Source organism: Chiloscyllium plagiosum, chromosome 14 (genome assembly GCF_004010195.1).
Source record: "Chiloscyllium plagiosum isolate BGI_BamShark_2017 chromosome 14, ASM401019v2, whole genome shotgun sequence".
Lineage (NCBI taxonomy): Eukaryota > Metazoa > Chordata > Chondrichthyes > Orectolobiformes > Hemiscylliidae > Chiloscyllium > Chiloscyllium plagiosum.
Window position 1 is genome coordinate 26,024,815 of NC_057723.1, and position 22,560 is coordinate 26,047,374.

At 45.5% G+C, this 22,560-nt stretch overlaps 1 protein-coding gene and 1 long non-coding RNA gene across 2 annotated transcripts in view; one reads left to right on the forward strand and one right to left on the reverse strand.

The window, feature by feature from the left end:
- The window catches only part of LOC122556570, a 248,550-nt gene that overhangs the window by 134,053 nt on the left and 91,937 nt on the right, over nt 1–22,560 (reverse strand). The window lies entirely within an intron of this gene.
- Nucleotides 1–22,560, forward strand: part of LOC122556568 (solute carrier family 22 member 5-like) — a 74,174-nt gene that overhangs the window by 1,195 nt on the left and 50,419 nt on the right. The window lies entirely within an intron of this gene.

The window sequence follows — 22,560 nt, forward strand, 5'->3', positions numbered from 1 at the left end:
TAATCGATTTGTGGACTCAGGCCCACTTACCCACCCTCTCACTGTCTCCCTTAATTAGATTAGATTCCCTGCAGTATGGAAACTGATCCTTCGGCGCAACTAGTTCCCACCGACCCTCCAAACAGTAACCCACCCCTCTATGTTTACCCTAATAATGTACCTAACACTATAGGCAATTTAGCATGGCCGATTCACCTGACCTGCATATCTTTGGATTGTAGGAGGAAACCCACGCAGACACGGAGAATGTGGAAACTTTACACAGACAGTCGCCCGAGGCTGGAATCAAACTTGGGTCCCTGGTGCTGAGGCAGCAGTGCTAACCACTGAGCCATCATGCCGTCCACTTAATTCCTTTATTGTTCAAAAAAACCTCTTAGCTTGAAAAACGTTTACTAAAGTAGCGTCAACTACTTCAATGGGCAGGGAATCCCATAGATTCACAACCCTCTGGGGGAAAAGGTTTCTTCTCAATTCACTCCTAAATCTGCTCTCTCTAATCTTGAGACCATGCCCTATCTCTATATTACCTATTCCCTTCATAATTTTATATATCTCCATAAGATCCCCCCTTATTCTTCTGAATTCCAATGAATATAATTCCAATATACTTAGTCTCTCCTTATAAGCCAACCCCCTCAACTCTGGAATCAACGTACTGAACCTCCTCTGCACCCCCTCCAGTGCCAGTACATCCTTTCTCAGGTAAGGAGACTAAAACTGCACGCAGTATTCCAGGTGTGGCCTCACCAGCACCCGGTACAGCTGCAGCATAACATCCCTGCTTTTAAACTCAATCCCTTTCGCAATGAAGGACAAAATTCCATTTGTCTTCCTAATTACGGTGCTATACCTGCAGACCAACCTTCTGTGATTCATGCACAAGGACACCCAGGTCCCTCTGCATAGCAGCATGCTGCAATTCTTTACCATTCAAGTAATAGTCCTTTTTACTGTTACTCCTACTGAAATGGATGATTTGACATTTACTAACATCGTATTCCATCTGGCAGACCTTTGCCCACTCATTCAAAATATCTATGTTCCTCTGCAAAGTTTCACAGTCCCCTGAATACTTTGCTGTGCCACTTATCTTAGTGTTATCTGGTAACTTTGACACACTACATGTGGTCCCCAACTCCAAATCATCTTTGTAAATTGTAAACAATTGTGGTCCCAATACTGACCCCTGAGGCACACTAGTAGTCACTGATTGCGAGGTAGAATAGCACTCACTTATGCCCACTCTATGCTTCCTCTTAGAATAGAGTAGAATCTCTACACTGTGCAAACAGGCCATTTGGCCCAATAAGTCCACACCGACCCACCCAGACCCATTCCCCCTACCTGATTCCTCTACAGTTCGGAGAAAGTGAGGATGCAGATGCTAGAGATCAGAATTGAGAGTGTGGTGCTGGAAAAATGCAGCATCTGAGGAGCAGGAGAATCAACATTACGGGCAAAAGCCCTTCATCAAGACTTTACATTTATCCCTGACTCATGCATCTAACCTACACATCCCTGAACACTATGGGCAATTTAGCATGGCCAATTCACCTAAACTGCATATCTTTGGACTGTGGGAGGAAACCCACACAGAAACAGGGAGAATGTACAAATTCCACACAAACAGGCACCTGAGGCTGGAATCAAACCCAGGTCCCTGGTACTGTGAGGTAGCAGTGCTAACCACTGAGCCATTGTGCTACATCGAGTCAACCAATCCTCTATCCATGCTAATACTTTAGCTTATGCCCAAAATGTCAATTCTCCTGCTCCTCGGATGCTGCCTGGCCTGCTTTGTTTTTCCAGCACCACATTTTTCAACTCTGGTCTCCAGCATCTGCAGTCCTCCCGTTCCCTTTATAGGCAGAGTTTATAGGCAGAGAGATCAAAAGATCATATACTTGGTGTGACTGGTTTGTCAGATCATATGTATCTGCAGGTGACCAATAGTGTCAGATGGTGTGTGTTTATAAAGTCAATGTTAAAAATTACATAACACCAGATTATAGTCCAACAGGTTTATTTCGAAGTACGAGCTTTCAGAGGACTCCTCCTTCATCAGGTAGCTAGAGGGGTAGGATCATAAGACACAGAATTTATAGCACAAGATCACAGTGTCATGCAACTGATATGATATACTGAACAAAAGTAAATTGATGTTAATTTTTTCATCTTTTAGAATGGGTTGCAGGTTTCGATTCATTAATATGTAAATCCCAGAACTTCTTTTTAGTCACATTCCTGAGATAATTTAAGGTTTTCTAAAAAAAAAGTGACATCTCAGCTTAGATAGTGCATTAAAGGGGTGAGGTTAAAGTCTGTCTGTACTCCAGTCTTGAGTCAGACTGGTTTTGTTTCCAAAGTAGGAATTTATAAAATGTCACATTGATTGACTGATTCCTAATTAAGGGCTCCTGCCCGAAACATCGATTTTCCTGCTCCTTGGATGCTGCCTGACCTGCTATGCATTTCCAGCACCATTCTAACCTTGCCTGCATCAGCTGCCTGCAGATTGTGTGTTTTTTGAACAAAATAGTATCTGCAAATATTAATCGGCAAATTCAAATTTACTTCATAGACATGCATGTGTGTGTGTGTGTGTGCATGTGGTAGGGGGCAAGAGAGAAAGAGAGAGAGTGTGTGTGTATTGAGAGAGTATGTGTGTATGTGTGTGTGTGCGTGTGTTGTGTAGTGAACTCATTGATCCCCAGTAGCGACGTGTCACAGCAAGAATCCATAATGGCCTTCTCAGGAGACACACTCAGGATGCAACAGATAGGGTACCCTTCGTTGTCCAATACTTCCTGGGAGTGGAGAAACTATGCCATGTACTTCGCAAACTGAAACAATTTATCGATGAGGATGAGCACCTCGCCAAGACACTCCACTTCTCACCTTTAAACAACCCCCAAATCTTAAATAGACCATTGTTCACAGCAAACTGCCCAGCCTTCAGGACAACATCGACCACAACACCATTCAATCCTATCATAGCAACCATTGCAGGACATGTCAGATTGTCGACATGGATATGACCATTATATGTGGGGACACCACCCATCATGTACGTGGCAGGTGCTCATTTGACTCAGCCAATGTTATCTACCTCATACGCTGCAGGCAAGGATGCCCCGAGGCATTATACATTGGCGAGATGAGGCAGACACTATGACAACAGATGAATAGACACCATGCAACAATCGCCAGACAGGGGAGTTCCCTCCCAGTCGGGGAACACTTCAGCAGTCAGGGACATTCAGCCTCGGATCATCAGATGACCACACTCCAAGGCGGTCTTCAGCATATGCAACAATGCAGAATGGCCTAGCAGGGGCTGGTAGCCAAGTTCATTACACAGGAGGATGGCCTCGACTGGGACCTGGGGTTCATGTCACACTACATGTGACCCCACTACACAATACACTCTCACACACACACTCACATACAAGCACACATATACACACACCCTTACATACTTACACACACAGGCCCTCTCTCATATACATGCTGTCTGTCAGACACACACATATATAACCATCACATTCACACCCATGCGCATACCCTCCCACAGGCTGATACTCCATCACACTCATGCATATATTGTACCAAGCACACACACATGCTCACACACACACACATAGGCACAGACTCAGACTTGCACTCTCTCTCTCACACACGCATACATGCACACACACACGCGCGCACATACACATACAAACACTCTCTCTCTCTCTCACTCTCACCTGCATACAAATATACACACATATAAATCTAGGGGGTGAATTTGCATTTGCAAAATTGTATTTGAAAATTTGTACATTCTATTTTGCTCAAAAGCACACAAGCTGCAGGCAGTCAATGCAAGCAATCATGTGACATTTTATAAATTCCAACTTTGGAAATACAACCAGTCTGACTTAAGATTGGAATACAGACCGACTTTTATCTCACACTTTTAATGCATTGCTTGAGTTGAGATGTCACCTTTTTTTTAAATAAAACCTTAAGTTATCTCAGGAATGTGACTTAAAAAAAGTTCTGGGATTTACATATTAATGAGTTGAAACGTGCAACCCATTCTAAAAGATTAATGACTTAATATCTGTTTACTTTTGTTCAATATATCATATCAGTTGCATGGCACTATGATCTTATGCTATAAATCCTGTGTCTTATGATCTTGCCCCACTAGCAACCTGATGAAGGAGCAGCGCTTCGATAGCTAGTACTTCCAAATAAATCTGTTGGAATAATAAATCCAAATAACCTGGTGCTGTGTGAATTTTAATTTTGTCCAACCCAGTCCAACACCATCACCTCCACATTATAAAGTCAATGTCAATGCTGTGCTTTCATGACAATCAGGCAGAGTGATCGGAAAAAACAAAAGGCAACATCTCAAGTCAGACACTAAAAGAAAGAATGTAGCCAAGTTGGAGGAGGGGAAAAATTATGGCTGTAAGAGCTACTCCTTTTTTGAGGTATTTTAGGTGTTGGAGGTGATTTCCTTGAATTCCAGGAGCAGCAATTACTGTTTTATATGCTGTTGCATTGTTTTGGAACTTTGGGGGAAAAAAAGTCAAAACAACGGCACTTTTAAAAGCAAAAAAGACAGACAAAAGGCAATGAACACATGGTCATTGAAGGAGAAAGAGAAAGAAACGTACACTGCTGTCTGACACTGCAGTGAATCTGCACATCTGACATGCTGTTTGAGATCACGTGTCACTGGACTTTGAAGCACATCGAGGAAAAATTAACAAACAGCGAAATTCATAACTGAACTTGGCGGAGCCAGTGTGGGAGAACTCAGTACAGGAATAGAAAAGTGCACAATTTTTAACATATAACCTTGCTGTAAGTCTACAGTAGTGAGTAGAGTGGGCTCTTTCTTGATTATGTGTTTTATTGATATCTGTCCCCTAGAGTCATACAGTCATAGAGATATCCAGCATGGAAACAGACCCTTTGTTCCAACTTGTTCATGCCGACCAGATATCCCAACCCAATCTAGTCCCTGCTGCCAGAACCCGGCCCATATCCCTCCAAGCCCTTCCTTTTCGAATACCCATTCTGATGCCTTTTAAATGTTGCAATTGTACTAGCCTCCACCACTTCCTCTGTCAGCTTATTCCATGCACGTACCACCTCTGAGTGAAAAAGTTGCCCCTTAAGTCTCTTTTATATCTTTCTCCTCTCACTCTAAATCTATGGCCTCTAGCTCTGGACTCCCTTATCCCAGGGAAAAGACTTTGTCTATTTATCTTATCCACGCTCTTCATGATTTTATAAACCTTTATAAGGTCACCCCTCAGCCTCCGATGCTCCAGGGAAAACAACCCCAGCCTATTCAACCTTTCCCTGTAGCTCAAATCTTCCAACCCTCGCAACATCCTTGTAAATCTTTTCTGAACACTTTCAAGTTTCATAACATCTTTCCGATAGGAAGGAGACCAGAATTGCACACAATATTCCAATAGTGGCCTAAATAATGTCCTGTACAGCCACAACATGACTCCTGTAGTCAATACTCTGACCAATAAAGGAAAGCATACCAATCGCCTTCCTCACTATCCTATCAACCTGCAACTCCTCTTTCAAGGAGCTATGAGCCTGCACTCCAAGGTCTCTTTGTTCAGCAACACTCCCTAGGACCTTACCATTCAGTGTATAAGTTCTGTTAAGTTTTGCTTTCCCAAAATGCAGCACCTCGCATTTATCTAAATTAAACACCTGATTAAATTTTAAAAATATAAAGCATAAGTAATAAGTCAGTCTGGAGTACTGTTTTTTAGAGCAAAAAGACAATGCTATTTTCTGGGTCTGTAGATTGTGAAGGAGCAAAGATGTCCTTTAGTAGACTGATGTACTCTTCCTTCCAGATGTGGGAGTTTAGGGAGAGTTTCCATGTTACTGATGATTATGTCTGCAGGAAGTGTCTTTGATTGTGAATCCTATCAAATCGCATAGATCGGTTGTAGGGCATTAAAATGCAATGAGAAATTTACAAGAGCTAGGGGGTGTGATGGAGGGCAGTTATAGGAAGGGAGAAAATCCGCAGATAGAGTCAGGTAGATGGATTAACTCCAGGAAAGGTAGCTGGGGTAGGCCGATAGTGCAGGAGTCTTCTATGGCTTTCCCATTTCAAACAAATATGCTATTTTGGAAAATCTAGGGGGTAATGAACTCTCAGGGGAATGTAGCATGAACAGCCAAGCTTCTGCTTTTGAGACTGGCTGTAATATAATGAAGGGTATGTCAGGTTCCAAGCGATAGGGGACTCTCTAGTCAGAGGCACAGATAGTTTTTTCTACGGCCAACAGCAAAAAATCAGAGTGGTGTGTTGCCTCCCTGGTGCCAGGATCAAGGATATCTCTGAGAGGGTGCAGAATATTCTCAAAGGGGAGAGGAACGAGCAGGAGGCCATTGTAAACATTGGAACTAACGACATAAGAAAGGAAAAGGACGAGACTCTGAAGGGAGAATATAGAAGCTTAGGCAGGAATTTAAAAAGGAGGTCCTCAAGGGTAGTAATATCTGGATTACTCCCGGTGCTACGAGCTAGTGAGAGTAGGAATAGGAGGATAGAGGAGATGAATGTACAGCTGAGGAGCTGGTGTATGGGAGAAGGACAGAAAGGGAGGCAAGAGAGGAGGGGGAGTGGCAGTTTCGATGAAGGACAGCATTAATGCTGTACTGAGGGAGGATATTCCCGGAAATACATCCAGGGAAATGTTTGGGTGGAACTGAGAAATAAGAAAGGGAGGATCACCTCTTTGGGATTTTATTGTAGACCTCCCCATAGTCAGTGGGAAATTGAGAAATAAATTTGTAAGTAAATTTTGGTTATTTGTAAGAATAATAGGGTGGTGATGGTGGGGGATTTTAACGTTCCAAACATAGACTGGGACTGCCACAGTCATAAGGGTTTAGATGGAGAGGAATTTGTTAAGTGTGTACAAGAAATGTTTTTAATTCAATATGTGGATGTATCTAGTGAGAAGGTGCAAAACCTGAACTAGTCTTGGGAAATAAGGCAGGGCAGGTGACTGAGTTGGCAATGGGGGAGCACTTTGGGGCCAGCGAACATCATTCTATTAGTTTTAAAATAGTGATGGAAAGGGATAGACCGGATCTGAAAGTTGAATTTCTAAATTGGAGGAAGGCTAATTTTGATGGTATTCGGCAAAACTTTCAAAAGTTGATTGGGGACAGATATTCGCAGGTAAAGGGATGGCTGGAAAATGGGAAGCCTTCAAACATGAGATAACGAGAGTCCAGCGACAGTATATTCCTGTTAGCAAGAAAGGAAAGGGTGGTAGGTGTAGGGAATGCTAGATGACCAGAGAACTTGATAAAGAAAAAGAAGGAAGCAAAAGTCAAGTATAGACAGGATAGATCGAGTGAATCCTTAGAAGAGTATAAAGTCAGTAGGAGTATACTTAAGAGGGAAATCAGGAGGGGAAAAAGGGGACATGAGATAGCTTTGACTAATAGGGTTAAGGAGAATCCAAAGGGTTTTTAATAAATACATTCAGGACAAAAGGGTATCTGGGAAGAAATAGGGCCCCTCAAAGACCAGCCTATGTGTGGAGCTGCAGGAGATGGGGGAGATATTAAACAAATAGTTTGCATCAGTGTTTACTATGAAAAGGACATGGAAGATGTAGAATGTGGGGAAATAGATGGTGACATCTTGAAAAGTGACCATATTAAAGAAGAGAAGGTGCTGGATGTCTTGAAATGCATAAAAGTGGATAAATCCACAGGACCTGATCAGGTGTACCTTAGAACTCTGTGGTAGGCTAAGGAAGTGATTGCTGGGCCTCTTACTGAGTTATTTGTATCATCGATAGTCACAGGTGAGGTGCTGGAAGTCTGGAAGTTGGCTAACGTGGTGCCACTATTTAAGAAAGGGGGTAAGGAAAAACCAGGGAACTATAGACCGGTGAGCCTGACCTCGGTGGCGGGCAAGTTGTTGGAGGGAATCCTGAAGGACAGGATTTACATGTATTTGGAAAGGCAAGGCCTGATTAAGGATAGTCAGCATGGCTTTGTGTATGGGAAATCATGTCTCACGAACTTGGTTGAGTTTTTTGAAGAAGGAACAAAGAGGATTGATGAGGGCAAAGCGGTGGACATGATCTATATGGACTTCAGTAAGGTGTTCTACAAGGATCCCCATGGGAGACTGGTAAGCAAGATCAGACCTCATGGAATACAGGGAAAACTAGCCATTTGGTAAAAGAACTGGCTTGAAAGTACAAGACAGAGGGTAGTGTTGGAGGGTTGCTTTTCATACTGGAGGCCTGTGACCAGTGGTGTGCCACAAGGATCGGTGCTGGGTCCCCTGCTTTTCATCATTTATATAAATGATTTGGATGTGAAAATAGGAGATACAGTTAGTAAGTTTGCAGATGACACCATAATTGGAGGTGTAGTGGGTAACAAAGAAGTACAACCTCAGAGTACAACAGGATCTTGATCAGATGAGCCAATGGGCAGAGGAGTGGCAGATGGAGTTTAATTTGGATAAATGCGAGGTGCTGCATTTTGGAAAGGCAAATCAAGACAGGATGTATACACTTAATGGTAAGGTCCTACGGAGTGCTGCTGAATAGAGACCTTGGAGTGCAGGTTCACAGTTCCTTGAAAATGGAGTTGCGGGTAGATAGGATAGTGAAGAAGGCATTTGGTATGTTTTCCTTTATTGGCCAGAGCATTGTGTATACGGGTTGGGAGCTCATGTTGCAACTGTACAGGACTTTGGTTAGGCCACTTTTGGGCATTTCTGGTCTCCTTTCTATCAGAAGGACGTTCTGTAACTTGAAAAGGTTCAGAAAAGTTTAACAAGGATGTTGCCAGGGTTGGAGGATTTGAGCTATAGGGAGAAGCTGAATAGGCTGGGGCTATTTTTCCTGGAATGTCAGAGAATGAGGGATGACCTTATAGAGGTTTATAAAAATTCATGAGGGGCATGGATGGGAGGAATCGACAAGATCTTTTCCCTACAGTGGGTGAGTCGAGAACTAGAGGGCATAGGTTCAGCATGGGAGGGGTTAAGATATGAAAGGGACCAACTTTCTCATGCAGAGGGTGGTGCGTGTATGGAATGAGCTGCCAGAGGAAGTGGTGTAGACTGGTACAATTACAGCATTTAAAAGGCATCTGGATGGGTATATGCACAGGAAGGGTTTTGAGGGATATGGCCCAAGTGCTGGCAAATGGGACTAGATTAAGTTAGGATATCTGGTCGGCATGGATGAGTTGGACCGAAGGGTCTGTTTCCATGCTGTATATCTCTGACTCTATGACTCAAATTGTAGGTCTGAGGCTTTGTTCAGAATCTGTCTCAGAGTGTTAAGCTGGAATCAGGCTGGTTTTATTCTGGCAGCTGGAATTTATAAGAGTCCACACTGGCTGATTGTGACAACAAATTGTATGTTTTTTTGAACAAAATAAAATGTATCTGCAAATAAACATCTTCGATGAAATGATTCACCCCATAGATTTATATGTGTGTGTATGTGAGGGAGAGAGAGAGAGAGAGTTTGTACATGTGTGTGTATCTGTGCTTGAGAGTGAGTGTGAGAGAGTGTATCTGAGAGAGAGTGTGTGTGTTTGTGTGAGTGTGCATGTGTGTAAGAGTGTGTGTGTGTGTGCGCGTGCACGCGCGTGTGTGTGAGAGTATATAGAACATTGAACATAGAACAGTACAGCACAGTACAGGTTCTTTGGCCCATGATGTTGTCTGACATTTTATCCTACTCTAATATCAAACTAACTTATGTAAACTTCATTGTACTATCTTCCACGTGCCTATCCAAGAGTCGCTTAAATGTCCCTAATGTATCTGAAGAAGGGCTTATGCCCGAAACGTCGATTCTCCTGTTCCCTGGATGCTGCCTGACCTGCTGCGCTTTTCCAGCAACACATTTCCAGCTCTGATCTCCAGCATCTGCAGACCTCACTTTCTTCCCTAATGTATCTGACTCTACTACCACGCTGGCAGTGCATTCCATGCACCCACCTCTATCATAAAAAACCGACCTCTGACATCTCCCCTAAACCTTCCTCCAATCACCTTAAAATTATGCCACCTCGTGATAGCCATTTCCGCCATGGGAAAAAAATCTCTGACTATTTACTTTGTCTATGCCTCTCATCATCTTGCATCTATCAAGTCACCTCTCATCCTTCTTCGCTCTCAATGAGAAAAGCTCTAGATCCCTCAACCTTTCTTCATAAGAACAAGCCCTCCAGTCCAGGCAGCATCCTGGTGAACCTCCTCTGCACCCCCTCCAAAGCTTCCATATCCTTCCTATATTGAGGGGACCAGCACTGAACACAATATTCCAAGGGTGGTCTAAACAGAGATCTAGAGAGCTGCAACCTAAGCTTGTGGCTCTTAAACTCAATCCCACTGCGAATGAAAGCCCAACACACCATATGCCCCTTAACAACTCAACCAACCTGGGTCACAACTTTGAGGTATCCATGGATATGGACCCCAAGATCCCTCTGTTTCTCTACACTGCCAAGAATCCTGATTTTAACCCTGTATTCTTCATTCAAATTTGACCTTCAAAAATAAATCACTCCACACTTTTCCAGGTTGAACTCCATCTGCCACTTCTTATCCCATTTCTGCATCCTGTTAATGTCCCATTGCAACTTACAACAGCCCTACACTCTATCTACCACTCCTCCAATCTTCATGTCATTGACAATCTTACTAACCCACCCTTCCACTTCTTCATCCAAGTCATTTATAAAAATCACAAAAGCAGAGATCCCAGAACCGATCTCTGCGGAACACCGCTAGTCATCGAGTTCTAGGCTGAATACTTTCTATCAACTACCAGCCTCTGTCTTCTATTGGCCAACTAATTCTATATCCAGAAAGCCACATTTCCCTGTATCCCTGTCTCTGTACTTTCTGAATGCGCCCACATGGGGAACCTTATCAAATGTCTTGCTAAAATCCATGAACACCATATTCACTGCTCTACCTTAATGAATGTGTTTTGTAACATTCTGAAAGAATTCAATAAGTTTTCTGAGGCATGACCTACCCCTCACAAAGCCATGCTAACTAACTCTAATCAAGCTATGGTTTTCCAACTAATCATAAATTCTGTTTCTCAAAATCCTCTCCATTAATTGGCCCACCACAGACATAAAACTGACTGATCTATAATTCCCAGGATTATCCCTATTCCCTTTCTTGAACAAGGAAATAACATTTGCACCCTCCAATCATCCAGCACTACTCCAGTGGACAATGAGGATGCAAAGATCATCGTCAAAGGTACAACAATCTCTTCCCTCGCTTCCTGTACTAACCTTGGGAATATCGTGTCTGTCCCAGAGGACTTATCTATCCTCATATTTTTTAAAAATTTTCAGCATATCCTCCCTTTTTGACATCAATCTCATCAAACATATCAGTCTGTTTCATGCTGAGCTCACAAACGTCGAGTTCCCTCTTCTGATGTTAAAAGATTGAATGGGAATATCTCTCTAGACATTAAAATAATATTAAACAATTAAACTGCACTGATTGAACATTCTGGAAGTGGGTGGGGATGGCAGTCATGAAGGAATGCAAATGATTCCCACTCCAATTAGATAGTCATTTGCTATTACTCCCACTACTATTATCAAATTAAACTCTCATTTAACCTCTTCCATACTTTCATCGCCATCCCCAGCCAATCAGGTTCGCTTGCATGATTATCCAAAATGCTGACACTATCACACCTAAATTGTCTAAGCAAGAAGCAGAGCCAGAACTCATTTCCAGGGCCACCTCGAAGCTAGGCCATATCATCCCAACATTGTCTTGGGGATTCATTGAGTCAGAAAATCATTTGTATAATGATTCCCCAGGATTAGGGCATTAGCATTTGCATTATCTCCAACGATGATCTTATCCTACCATTGTACTTAGAGTAACGTGATTGTGAGTGACTGGGGTCTGTCTTGTGTGGCATGTGGGAAAAAGTGAGGACTGCAGATGCTGGAGATCAGAGCTGAAAAATGTGTTGCTGGAAAAGCGCAGCAGGTCAGGCAGCATCCAAGGAGCAGGAGAATCGACGTTTCAGGCATAAGCCCTTCTTCAGTGTGGCATGTGACTGTGGGGGAATGGCCAGAGCATCTCTAAGCATGACCAACTGACCTGTTAAAGGGGATGTATTTCCTCTGTTTGGGGTCTCACTTCTAGCTCAACTTGGCACGCTTGTGAAGAATATCAGAGGGGTCACCTCACTTGTACAGGCTTTATTACACTTTGCAGAAGTTGGTGTGTGTGAATTGCATCTCGTGTGTGAAAACTTGAGAAAAGAAGCAGTGGCAGTGATGGAATTCCAACATTCAGCTTCCAGGGGGACTGAATAAGCAATTGTATGAGTGTTGGTTGCGTGAGACAGATGGGCCCATAAGGTAAGCTTCACCTTGATCTCTCTCTCTCTCTCTAAACTTCACACTCAGTCGATCCCTTATCTCCTGGGACTTAGTGGTGATGGAAACTTTGAGGTAACTCGCATACTTGCATACCAACGAGTCGCTTTGTGCGAGACTGGATTTTAAAAGGGTTTTGATTAAGGTTAAATCGGGGTTACAGTCCCCAAGGTTAAATTGGGGTATGAGTCCCCAGGATTAAATCGGGGTTAGAGTTCCCAGGGTTAAATCGGGGTTAGAGTCCCCAGAGTTAAATCAGGGTTAGGGTCCCCTTGGAAACCGAGAGTTCGGAGCCCCGGGATACAGTACACTAGTAAAGCAGGGTCACTGTGTCTACCTCAGCACCCTGCCTTAGACCGATTGTTAAGAGAGGTAATCCCCCACGTGAAGGTCAGGAACCTGAAGTGGGTGTGGAGACTGCCAGTACGGTTCCATAAAAGTCAGCTGGAGAAAGGTAACATGGGGCAAGTGTTAGTTAAGTCAGGGGCTGGAATCCCTTTATATCGAGGTGACCCCCAAAACGAGGAAAGGCTCAGGTGTCTCTCAGAATGTTTAAATAAGAAATTGGGTAATGAAATCTGGCCACAAGGAGGGACGTGTGACATATAGAAATGTTTAAAGGCCGAAGAGGCAATCTGGAAGTGCAATGCGGGAAGTCAGTGGAAAACTAATAACCGTGTGGCGAAAAACAGCTAAGGAATTAAAAGACAAATCTAAGCAGAGCAGCTGGGAGTACAGTGTGCACCAAAGAGCGATTAGATTATGTCGTAACAAGGGTAACCCAAAGCCTTGGGCAGTATTGAAGACTCAGAGCGAGGACTATGATCTAAATAGGAGAAACTAAAAAAAAGCTAAAAGGCATTAGACAGACTAACAAACCAGGGTTAAAATGCTAACCCAGCCTACGGCCGAGAGCAAAATGGAGGGACCTCCGGACATGTCTGGTATGCCAATGTTGTTCCAAATTGATGACACTGATGAGCAGGAGGAGGATTGGCAAATCCCAGTTTGTGCCCTGCCCAGCTCCCCTGTATCAGCCGCTACACCCTAGTACCCCTGCTAGCGCCGTGACACCCGACCTCAATCCACCAGCCCGTAACCACCACCCCACCATATCCTTCACTGCTGCCTGGCCCCCTGCGCTCTATCCCTCGGCCACGCCAGACGTTCCGACCCTCCGCGTCCTGACCAGAACCAGGCTCCTGAAAGCTTCGCTGACCCAGTCGCTTTCAGGACGCGATCCAACACTAAAAAAACACAAAGAGACAGGCTCTTTTCAGACGCACAGAGAACAAGATACACTGTCTTATAACCCCGGCACAGACAGCAGTAGTGAATGTGGCGGGCCCCTCTATTACGATCCTGAGAACAACAACCCCCAGAGAGATCGCAAGTGAACTAGCTAACCCCGGCCCATCTAACTGAAACACAACAGGCAACGCCGCCCATAAACGTGAACAGAGACAGTTCCCTACTTGGACAGTCCCTAACCCAAACCCTGAAACAGCAGGAGAGGTCATCAGACAGGTTTACACCCCCTGGGAACCCCAAGAGATGCCTCCTCAACTGAAAGAGGTGTCCAGAGGATTTCATTGATTATGTTACAGGCACAATTCAAATGTATCAAGCCACACCCCAGGACCTCTTCAGTCTGTGCTGCATGGCTTTGACCCCAAGTGCGGGTTCAAGGTGGAAAACCCAGATCAGGGGTTACAATGATTGGGAGGCCTTTTCCTGAGCCATTCCCCAGCCTGGGATCCAAATCCAGGCAATAGGGGGGACTTTCCAGTAAACCGGTCAATATATCTCGGGTATTGCAGTGCCACCCAAAGCAGAAGGAGGCCGATTCAGACTTTTGGGATCAGTTTTGCTCCACATACTCCACCTATGCAGGGAACACCGCTTATCATGCAGGAAATCCCTCGGCCCAGTTTAATGTCCTACAATCACAATGTATCCCTGCTGCTGTTTGAAACAACAAATTGGATTGGCCGGATAACACTCGTCAACAAATAAGAAGAGCGCTCACATATTATCGGCATAGTCCTAAAGAACCTATAAACAGGTAATAGTCAAGCATGAAATAATACTGCGCCCTCCCTGTCCACCCCCTCACAATGATTCTAATCTCCCTATTGCAGGCCCTGATGCCCTCAGGAACCACCCAATGAAACCCTACCATTGTCTCCAGGGGTGGGTCGATGGATATGACCTTGCATATGCCACTCACCTGAATGGCCCCAGTGCACCTTTTCATCATTTCCCTTACACCCCTCCACCGTCTTTCTGCAACGACCATGTTCGCCCTCGACCCTGTTATGGTCCGCGCCCACAGACAATGACAGCCAATGTAGACTTGTATTCACCATGGTGCGGATGGCCATTGGTAGCGAGACTGCTCACTGTTGCACCTGTAATATGGAACCCAGGCAGGGGGCGAGTTCTCTATGCTGGACACCCCTTCCCAGTCTGACTAACCTCCCTTCCACTTCACCCTGTCCTGACTAAAGACACCAAGGATGAACCGGTAGTCTGCTTGATGGTTGAGGGTAAAGACATCCCCTTCATGCCTCAACACTGAGACCTCCTGAGTGCGCCGACAAGGGTTTGGGCTCTCAACCAGCTCTATACACCTTAGTGGTCTAAGTGGACAGGAGATGTAGTTTCCCTTAACGGAACCACTCACAGTTCAGTTTGGTCCCCACACCTGTACTGTCCAATACTTGTACTGCCTCTAATTTAGGCATTAACCTAGCAGGGAGGGATTTGTTGTGGCCCTTCGTGTCGAGATTCTCGGCCTTGTTGAAGGCATTACAATTAGACATAATTCTACCAAGAGACAGTTCTGGATCTATTGCGTCCCCCAATGGTGGGCTGTTGAATTACAGCCAAAGAATTTTATGCCTCCTCTACAAGTCCCTGATTACCACGTAACTCTTTGCTACGATTCCACTGGAGCCTCCACTGAGCTGGTAGCCACCTTTACCCCCTTCCTAGAGTGCACTGTCACCGTTTCCGTAACGGGACCCATTGAAGGTAAACAGGGATCTGCCCTCTTAGTAGATGTTCCTGTCCAGCTCTAGAACCAACGAGGATTGGTTTCTCTCCACATTACCTTAACTGTAAATGAGGGATACAGAGCAAAGGCCATGGGATTTTCAGCACACCAGTTACAGCAACCAGTTACAGACCCTGGTCCGACTGACCAGACGCAAACACTGACCAATGCAAAGTTAACTTATTTCTCTAGCCCTTACACTGTGGCGGGTTTACTTTGCCACTATCAACCCCAACATGACCCTTCAGAAGAACCCTTTCCCAACCTTTGGTCGTCCGCTAAGCATGACGTGGGGTGCACCTCTGGGGATCCTATCAAGATCAAAATTACATCAGTAGCAGAACTGCCTTCGATACCTCAATACTCCCTGAGACCAGAAGCCATAGAAAGGATATCAGCTTTGATAGACCCGTTCCTCCAACAAGAAGTTCTAATTCCCTGCCAATCACTCTGTAACCACCCCCCCCCCATTCTTCCTGTCCCGAAGCCAGGACGCTCAGAATGAAGGTTAGTACAGAATCTTCAACAGATCAACAGAATAGTACAGCCATTACACCCAGTCATGTGGAACCGTGTGACCATTCTCAGCAATATCCCTGCCAGAGCCTGTGTTTTCATAATAGCTGACCTGCAGCATGCTTTCTCTGCTCTCCTCCAGCAACAGAGTTTCGATATTTCTTTGCTTTCACCTTTAAAGGTCAGCAGTACACTTAGACATGGCTCACCCAGAGATTTGTCCATTTGCCCTCTCTATTCTCCCAGGTATTGCACCAGCAGCTGTCTGAGCTTCAGCTCTCGAACGGCTCCATAGTCGTCCAGTATGTGGACGACCTACTCTTAGCTAGCTCCTTGGAATCTGCTAACGTTGCAGATACCAACCGTCTCCTAAACGCCCTCCACTCTTGGGGATACATTATACCATCCAACAAGGTTCAGTGCCCCATGACAAGTTACATTCCTGGGGACATTGCTCAGCACTTCAGAATGGCAGTTGACCCCGGACCGCATTACACCCATCCCACCCACAAGCACTAAGCAGATGCATGCCTTTTTTAGGCTTGGTTAACTCCTGCTGGCAGTGGTTCCCCAATGTTACGTTACTTACCAAGTAGCTAACCCCTTCAGTCACCAATAAGACTCTAAGAACTTTCACCCTAGCCGAAGACCAGAAGTTGGCTTTCAATTAGTTTAAAGCAGCCCTTGCTGGTGCTCCAGCTCTCGGGAGTCCACTGTATGACAGACCCTTCCATCGGTATGCCACAATCCTCGAAGACTGTGCATCCGCTGTTTAACCCAGACCCACAGAGATCGCAGGAGGCCAGTGGCTTATTACTCAACTCACCTTGTCACCATGGGCCTCCCGCCTTGCTCACAAATTCTGCTGGTGGTTTACTCCCTTGTGACAGTCGCATCCAATATAACCCAGCAGACACCCTTGACCATCTATTCGTCACACGTGATCGTAGCCCTTCTTGCTTCCCACCAAACCCAACACCTTACACAGGCTCGACTTAGCCATTACAAGGTAGCCCTTCTTAACAACCCCCTTCTGACCTTCTCCTACTGCTCGACCGTTAACCTGGCGACTTCCCTCAGTGCCCCTCCAGAGGAGCTTCTCCATCCTTCCCACGACTGCCTTCTTGACATTCCCCCAACCAGGCCTCTCAGATGTCCATTGCCCACACCGGATTTAGCCCTCTTTATAGATAGTCGCTCATCAATATCATCTTGAGGAGTGCCTCTTTCAGGATATGCAATCGTCACCCTTACTGATGCATTAGAAGCAGCCTCCCTCCACCCCCCAGTTTCCACCCAGAAAGCAGAACTCTTTGCACTGACACAAGCCTGTGTCCTGGCCACAGGGAAAACGGTGAATCTGCTTTGATGTGGCCCAAGACGTTGGCCAGCTTTGATCCCAGTGAGGGTTCCTGACCTCTTCAGGCACCCCTATTCACAACACATTGTATGTCCAACATCTCCTTAAGGCCATCCTCCTCTCCAAACTATTGGGCATAATCAAATGTGCTGCTCATGTCACATACAATCCTGATGCCAGCCATGGCAATGCCAGAGCTGACCGAGTTACCAAGGATGCGGCAAGGGCCCGCAATTCAATCGTCTCCATTATTAACCGGCAGGCGCCCAATTGAAAACATGCCTCAAAAACAAAAGGCATTCCAGACATTGTCACGGTGCAGCGTTTACCGGGGGAACACCCCTAATTCAGGAAAGCAGATATGGAAGAAGCATGGGAGCTCACACTCTGTGTCAAAAGGCCTCTGGATCACTCCAGTCAGTCATGTATACCTCATTCCTTGTTACCAATACTCATCGATTACCTTCATACTGATACACACCTTAACAAGGGGGGAGTGAGTAGCATCGTGTTCAGACCTGCTGGCACCCCCAACTGGGCAGAAGTGGATACTGCAGATGCTGGAGATCAGAGTCAAGATTAGAGTGGTGTTGGAAAAGCACAGCAGGTCAGGCAGCATCCGAGGAGCAGGGAAATCAACATTTCAGGCAAAAGCTCTTCATCAGGAGCCCCCCCTGACTGGCCAAGGTAATTCAAAAGCGTGTCAGATCATGTCTGATATGTCAGCAAAATAATGCAGGTCAAGGTGTGCGGTGTGTAACAGGAAAGACTCCCTTGCCAGCGGGTCCATTTGAATGTATTCAGCTTGACTTTATTGAACTTCTGCATGTACATTGCTATAAGTATTGCCTTGTTGTCATTGATGTCTTCAGTAGATGGATTGAGGCTTTTCCCACTAATAACATGGCCTCAATGGTGGTACGATTACTCCTAACAGAGATCATACCGAAGTTTGGGGTGCCCCGACAGCTTAGTTCAGACAATGTACGGAAAGTTTACACAGAGCCTATCAGGCATCAGGCATAATGGAAAGGGCAAATGGGACCCTTAAAACCAAATCGATTAAGCTAACATGTGAAACAGACCTGAACTTGTTGAAGGTCTTGCCTTTGGCCCCGAATCACATGAGGATTACCCCACACCCAATCCACGGCTGTCGGCAGCTGAGATAATCTACAGCCAACCCAGTCAGACCCGTTAGGGTGAGATACAAACCCACCCACCCGCATAGACCTAAATAATATGGGAGAGGAAATGCAGGCACACTTTTGGCAGCTCACCTCGTCTCTAAAGGTTCTTCAGTCACAGGTCAGGAGCACCTTCAGATCACTACCACAGACACTGAACCAGGATCCGAATGACCCGAATGAACTTCCCAACCTGCAGGCAGGAGAACTCGTGCTGACCAAAGACTGGGACCGCCCCGAGCTCGGACACAGGTGGAAAGGGCCGTACCAGATGCTCCTCTGAACGCTGACCACAGTCAAAATCCAAGGACAAAGCAGCTGGGCCCATTTAAATGACTTTAAAGAATGGTTCCCTCAAACAGCCTGAAAAGTGTACTCACAGTCTACAGCACCCTGGCTGCCATTGTGGCATTCGGCCTAGAGGGTAATTTGCTTTATATGGCTCATATGTGTTTGCACGGTAATCGGACTGTATGTTACTCACTCCCCCAGATAGTAGATACACTGCTTGTTGCCATTCCCGGGTTGGCACCCTCTTAACCAATACACAGTAGGTACCTCAGATGCCACCCCCTGTTTAGGCCAGAGCGGGTGGCTTAGAAGGATGGCTTTGGGTCGGTGCGTAGAGCTGATAAATTCAGATAAAACTCAGTCCCCCAACTACACAGGAGCCCGGGAGAAAGAAGGTACTGCTTCCCACGACCCCACAAGCTATCTGTTTTGCTTTTCGGGACGGGGGTGGGGATGGGGTTGTGCCTCTTGTGCCTAGAAACAATGTACCCGCAGTCATTGCCAGGTCAGCCATGAACTGTTCACCTGCACCTGTGATGAGCAAAGGGGCTTAAAATTTACTGCAGGGTGGACGTTCATTTGTGAGCATTGCAGCAGTACCCATGTCAGCTCAGAGCCTTTTGGTCATACCCTTTTTCTGTTTATGAGCTGATGGGATCAGGTGGAAACTCCAACCAGGACAGGAGCTGGTGGTTCATGCAGTTCACGGCTGACAGCCACAAAGTATTTAGTTGCTACCGGGCCAGAAGAGGGTTTGTGTTCCTTCTCAATGGAACCCTCACAACAGCCAACCCGATTCTCCCCGTCCTATGTGCTGTAGGGACAGTAGGACCACCCACTGTCCTGTGCCCACAAAATGCCCCTACCCGCTGCAGGATAGTAGCGCAATGAGTAAGTGAGAGTTTCTGTGCAGACTGGATGAACCCAGTAACTCTGGGATCCTCCCTGAGCTATGGGTTCTTGGGATCCTAGGAGGATTGGTGAGGATGACCACAGCAAAGAACAGAAATTACCTTATTTGTGCATTGACCAATCTCGAAGCAATAACGTAAGGAGATTAATTGCAGTTAACCGTGAATTGGCAGAACTAACCTCTACGGACAAGAGACCAGATATGCCGTTGACAATTTACTGGCCCAACAAGGAGACATCTGTACAATTGTGAGAAATAAATGTATTACCCATGTTACGGATGGATCATATAACATAACACACACCATTGAATCCATTCAGCACCAGTTAGGTGTTTTCAGACAGAGCCCTCAGAAAGTATAGGACTGGCTTGGATGGCTGTTTGGGGGACTGATTGAACAATCAGGAAATGGGTGGAGATGACAGTCATGAAGGAATGCGAATGACCCCCACTCCAATTAGACAGTCATTTGTTACTACAACCCCTACTTTATTATCAAATTAAACTCTCATTTAACCTCTTCCATACTTTCATAGCCATTCCCAGCCAATCAGGTTCGTTTGCATGATTATCCCCAACGCTGATGCTATCACACCTACATTGTCTAAGGAAGAAGCGGAGCCAGAACTCATTTGCAGGACCACCCTGTATGTAGGACACATCACCCCAACATTGTCTTGGGGATCAAAGTTTGTGAGAAGATTTGTAACTCGGGTACTCGTTGCTGTGGTTCTGTTCGCCGAGCTGGAAGTTTTTGTTGCAAACGTTTCGTCCCCTGTCTAGGTGACATCCTCAGTGCTTGGGAGCCTCCTGTGAAGCGCTTCTGTGGTGTTTCCTCCGGCATTTATAGTGGCCTGTCCTTGCCACTTCCGGTTGTCAGTTTCAGCTGTCCGCTGTAGTGGCCAGTATATTGGGTCCAGGTCGATGTGTTTGTTAATGGAGTTTGTGGATGAGTGCCATGCTTCTAAGAATTCCCTGGCTGTTCTTTGTTTCGCTAGCCCTATAATGGTAGTGTTGTCCCAGCCAAATTCATGTTGCTTGTCGTCTGCGTATGTGGCCACTAGGGATGGCTGGTCGTGGCGTTTCGTGGCTCGTTGATGTTCATGGATGCGGATCGTTAGCTGTCTTCCTGTGTGTCCTGTATTATATCACCCCTTGAGTATACTTCTCACCCTAATGTCGACAGTCTCTATGGTAAAGAATCCCATACGTTCTCTACCCTCTTGAGAGAAGAAGATACTTCTAATATTTGTCTTAAATGTGTGTTCCTTTAGTCTGAGATTATGCTCTTTGGTCTTTGATTTCCTCCACAAGAGGAAACACTGCATCTACCCTGTCAAGCACCCTACAAATCTTGCGTTCTTCAATAAGGTTGCCTCTTATTCTTCTAAACTGCAAATAGACTCCCTACCTACTCAACTAAAGTCCCTCCATACTAATGCCATCCAAGTGAACCTTTCCTATGCTGCCTCCAAAATCAGTATATCTCACCTTAGATAAGGGGCAGAAAACTGTTCACAGTTTGCCAGCTGTGGTTATCTGACCCAGAGTTTGTGTTGAATTTGTGGTAAGACTGTTTGTTCTAACCTTTGCATTACTGCTTCTGCTATGAGTCCCGAGATCGGTGAGCCCATGGGTGTTCCGTTGATTTGTTCGTATATCTGGTTGTTGAATGTGAAGTGTGTTGTGAGGCACAAGTCCAGTAGTCCAGACGTTTGCAACAAAAACTTCCAACTCGGCGAACAGAACCACAGCATTGTCTTGGGGAAACAGTGACTCAGGAAATCATCTGCATAATGATTCTCCGGGATTAGGGCATTAGCATTTGCATTATCTCCAAGGATGGTCTCATTTTACATTGTACCTGGGATAACATGTGACTGTGAGTGACTGTGGTTTGTCTTGTGTGGAGTGTGACTGTGGGGGAGTGGCCAGAGCATCTGTAAGCATGACCAACTGACCTGTTAAAGGGGATGTATTACCTCTATTCGGGGTCTCTCTCCTAGCTTGACTTGGCACGCCTGCGAAGAGTATCAGAGGGGTCACCTCGCTTGTACATGTTTTATTACACTTTAACTATTTGCAGATTTTGGTGTGTGTGAATTGCACCTCGTGTGTGAAACCTTGGGAAAACAACCTAACCTCATTAGTGAATACTAAAGTAAGGACCTCCCTACCTCTTCCGACTCCATGCATAAGTTCCCTACCCTCACTCCGGTCATCCCCTTGTTCCTCAAATAAGTGTAGAATACCTTATGGTTTTCCTCAATCCTACCTAAAGCTGTTTCATGATCTCTTCTAACTCTCCTAAGTCCATTCTTCAGTTCCTTCCTGGCCACCACTGGCCAGAAACTCAACTGTTCTCACAACACAAACACTATAGCCACAAGAGCAGGTGAGAGGCGAAGAATACTGTGATGAGAAACCCACTCCCCCCAACTCCCCAAAGCCTGTCCACCATCCAAGGCACAAACCAAAAGTGTGACCAATAACTCCCCACAGATGGGCCAATGGGCTGAGAAGTGACAGATGGAGTTTAATTCAGATAAATGCGAGGTGCTGCATTTTGGGAAAGCAAATCTTAGCAGGACTTATACTCTTAATGGTAAGGTCCTAGGGAGTGTTGCTGAACAAAGAGACCTTGGAGTGCAGGTTCATAGCTCCTTGAAAGTGGAGTCGCAGGTAGATAGGATAGTGAAGAAGGCGTTTAGTATGCTTTCCTTTATTGGTCAGAGTATTGATTACAAGAGGTGGGAGGTCATGTTGT